Raw genomic sequence first — 4,795 nt, 5'->3', positions numbered from 1 at the left:
TTTTTTTTTTTGCGTATGCGATGAAAAGTTCCGTTCGTACTTACGGAATCTCAATCGAGTTCGGTATAATCTGCTTGTGCTGAAGAAATTGGTAAATGCTTTCGTTTCATTTCCTTAATTGCTATAATTTGGATGGCACGCACACACATATTCCTTTATTAATGAGGTAAAACGTGCACAAACCAAAACCGTTCCGTATCACATGTTTTGTCTATGGCGCAGGCGATCCAACGGAAAACAGACGCTAAAAATGGAAAGTGTGAAAAATTAAGATGAGAATAGGTTATAAATATATGTAATAAAGACATGATATTTCGTTGTATTGCATGCTCACTGCAATGATCGTGTATCCGGCTGTGATATAGCCACAAGCATTGAGATAGAATCATTTTCACCGCTTTCGAGTGTTTGACATGAATCCAATGCAGAACATAGTTGATGTGAAAATATAGAAAAAATAATTTTGTTACCTCCCATCGTGTTGGAATCAAGGGGGAAACTACTAATACCGCATAATTCATATTAATACAATCTAGTACAACACCAATTCTGATAAATTCCAAAGAATTCTGCGCAATTCAGAACAATTCCAATCAATTCCGATGTTTCTAAGTCAAATTTGATGATGATCAACTTCAAAAATTGCAAATATAGGGTCATTTAGCATCTCAAAGGAATGCTTAAGCGCATAGATGTTCAATCTTATCGAAATAACTTCAGATATGGCGTTTTTAATTGTACATAGGTCTCACTTCCAATTCAATATTTCACTTAAAATAGGTAAAGGCTTTATGATACATAAAATATTTTTAAAATGGAAAACAGAGCTAGAATTGAGTCTTGTAGATCAAAACAAGTCAAATATGTTCTGGAAGTAAAAATCTTCAATATGCATTCAAATGAATGGTAAATGTCCCTATATTTGCGATATTTTGAGTTGATCATCACCAAATTTGACTAAGGAACATCGGAATCGATTGGAATTGTTTTGAATTGCGCAGAATTTTTTGGAATTTTTCAGAATTTGTGTTGTACTAGATTGTATTAATATGAATTACGCGGTAGTAGTAGTTTCCCCCTTGGTTGGAATGGAGCCGAAATGTGGTGAAGAGCGTATTGAGCACGCCACACACACACACACACACACACACACACTATGTGACACACACACACAATACGTATTATTAGAAAACTTTGCTTTCGTGACAAGCGTAGAATATTTTGATTTACATTTTTTTTTCTCCTTCTGCCATGTGTATATGTGCAGTAGCACCGATTTTTGGCCGCTATTATTATTGTTAGTGCTTCATTAGTTGGGAACGTGACATCGATTTAAACGAATTCTTGGCACGATTTTAGTTCGATTTACTCGCAATTTATCCACCACAATAGTTCCGATTCATTTTTTTTCGAAGTTTTTTTTTTCGCAACGGTATATTGGTATCGTTGTCCAAGATCATTTCAAGAGCATGATTAAAACCATGATGAAGCTTAATATGGTGTAATTTGATTGACACATAGATTTAGTTTTGCATCAGCTTTGGCTAGATTGGTGTGTATGCATATATACTCATTTATTTTCGCATTAAAGCATGAAGAAAGCATTGTGTTTGTGGTTGTGTGGGTGAACACTTGAAAGAGAATTAATTTATCCGCTCTACTGTTTAATATTTTTCTTTGTATTACAAGAAAAAGAAGGAGAAGGAAAAACTTTTGAGCTTTGTTGAAGCAGTTTCATAAGATTTTTCTTTCGGCATATAATAAAATTTCAGTGGTTGAATGACTAAAAGCAGTTATTAAACTTTCTTGATTTTGCCATCGCAAAAAAAGATCTCATCTACAGCGAGATATGTAATATGAGAGGAGAATGTTGTGGGAAAACAAAGGGTATAGCCATCGTTGAGATGTTGTTATATTGTGCGTGGTTTTAGATTCTTCATTCACATAATGGAAACCGTAACCAAATCCCTTGCTTTTACTTTGGCTTTGGCTTTGGCTTTGTATACTCAATGTTTCGATACTCAAGTAAATAGATCAAGTGGCGAGCACATATATGCACGAAAAGAATGTTGATTTCATCACAAAGTTTATCCATCATCATCATATCATATAATTTTAACATCATAAAAATACGAGCAATTGTTCACCGCTTGCACAAAATATTTGGAAATTTAATATCTGCACACAAAGACTTCTTATGTGTGTGAGAGTGTGAGCGTGGGTGTGGGTGTATATCAGTGGATTGCAGAATGTTGCATCAAACAAAGTTTTGCAGCGGGAAAACTTACGCATCTCAGCTAAAGTTACGATTCAAAAATTGTTGTGAAGTTAAAGCAAATCTCCAGCAAAACTTCCCCGGCAAAAACATGCGAACTTGTTCAAAATATTTATTTTTCCCTTGTGCGCTTCACTCTGAAAATAATAGCAATTGATCGTTTTAATGTTGTTTGCCGTATAACTGAAAATCCATCAATTTTAATTGCTCTGCAGACCATCAATTACATAATTTATGCGTTTAACACGTAAAAATTAGTGTTGATGAACAAGTACGAAACTATTGAAATTCGCTGAGCATCACGTTTGCTACTAGCGATAAAACATATGCGATTTATTCAGTCAAATGGCTTTAACACAGAACGAAAATAATTCTTCAATAAAAAAAAAAGTTTAGCCAAGTTTATTCATTGAATAAAATCCGTGTGCTGCTGCATCCATTTTTATGTCGAGAAAAAAAAGAAGACCAGAAGCTTCAACGAGCAGCACCGTTCGGGTAAATAATACAAAGGTTAACTCGTGCGTCGCATACAAAGAAATTTTGATCAAACGATAAAAGTTTTTAATTTGTTTTTGAAAATTTGGTTATTAAAGTTTTTTCGCGGAATGATTTTTTCCTTTTAGCCATTTAAAATGCGGTAACTTATCAGTTGGATCTCTTTTGGTTTTTTTTTTAATACTTATTAGAAGTGCCCATGAAGATACTTCGATAATTGATAATCAACATTTGCTCTGATTTTCATATGCAAGAATTGGATGATGTTTAATATTTCTTCTGGAAAAAAAAAACACTTCTCCTTAGTTTGAAACAAGGACGAGTTCTATTTCAGAGACAAAGTCATTTCCGGAAATGGAAATAACCAAAATCCATTCACTGTCACAATACACACATATTCTGGAAACTCGTGTGCAAATCAAATTCGAATATTCCTCCGTTGGGTCTATTTTTCAAAGATAATCGGTTGAATTCGAATGGTTTTCGTTGAAAATCTTAATAAATTCGGTGTATCGCGAAATTCGTGCAATTTCCATTTCGACATTTTTATTGGTTCAGTTGCTATTAGCTGTCACAATAAAAATGGGATGCGGTTGAATAGCTTTGATTGTAATAAAATAATAAAATGAACTACGACCTGATTGTAATAACAAAAATCATTCGAGGAAATACGCGAACGCACCGAAGGAACAAATGAATACACCAAGTGAATGGTGCAAAGAAAAAGGTGGGACAATTCAATTATGCTGGTGTTCAATTAAGGCAAGAAATGACTGTTGCCATCATCAGCATCGTTAAGGATTACATAACAGAATGAGAAAAAACGCGTTACATTTTTTCATAAATAAATTAGATTGAATCATAATTCGCAATCAATTTGAATGTTCAAATGCAGAGCATGTGCGCAATGTGTTTATATATCCAAATGCGGTAACTGAATGGGCTGGTGGGTGTAATGAATTTCACACATCTTTTCGCATCGCGACAATGTGTGGCTATATATATAATAAAATGTCACCAAGGAAGGGCGAAAGAGAGAGAGACACATCTTAATCGAATCGAAGCTTGATTGCTGGGATTCACGAGTTAAAGGAAGTACTAGGTAATAAATGGCATGGTGCGTGTGTGTCGGCAATCGACGAACGGTTCGAAATACGCTTTTATTGCATTCTCCAAATTTTTTGCTAGGATTCCTTTGATTTTTACCTGTGTACACTTGAAATGCCTTGCCGATAAGCACACAAAGTATTAGAGAGGGAAAAAAAATCCACGGAATTCAGCAGAATATTTCGCCATTTTTTTTCTTCCCACAAACGTTAGCAACAGCACATATAAATGCCACACAAATCGCGAGTGAATATTCTAGGAAACGATTCTTCCATGATACGTATCCTTCAAGTTGAAGCAATGAGAGAGCTTTTGTGATGACTAAGATATATGTATGTGCATTGAATAAGAAATTTTTGTGTTTGTTTTGAATTGCTCTCTCCTCATAAACGAAAAAAAAAAAAATGTTCCAACATTGTCAACAATTGAGGAGAGCTAGCACTCAAAATGCCGCATGCATCCGTTTATCAACATTTGATTCGACCGCCATAACACTTATTGCTCTGTTTTCCTTGTAGATGTTTGTTTTTTTTTTTCGTTTTTGGTTTTCTTTCGTGTGCCAAACAGTTTTTTCAACGTTGTTGTTGTTTCGGTTGGTTGTGCCATCGATTTTAAATAACAATGAAATAAACCACTCAATTTTCTTTCATCCGTTTCGATTTATTGCAATCGTGTCATTGTTTTGCTTATTTTGCCGATTTCGAATGGGGATTTCATGGCATCGCTCTTAATCTATTGTGTAGGTAAGTTTATTTTCGAAATGATACTCGAACCGCTTTATGTACATATATATATATATATTTCTCCTTTTCTGGTCGACCGTCGTCATCCTCGTCATCGTCATCGTCGTCATCGTCGTCATCGTCGTCATCGTCGTCATCGGTTCCCAAATGGAGTCGATTTATTTCATTTTCTCAG

Source organism: Sitodiplosis mosellana, unplaced genomic scaffold (assembly GCF_009176505.1).
Source record: "Sitodiplosis mosellana isolate CC-2019 unplaced genomic scaffold, AAFC_SMos_1.0 Smas_scaffold_11, whole genome shotgun sequence".
Classification (NCBI taxonomy): Eukaryota; Metazoa; Arthropoda; class Insecta; order Diptera; family Cecidomyiidae; genus Sitodiplosis; species Sitodiplosis mosellana.
Note: the sequence above shows the minus strand (reverse complement) of the source record.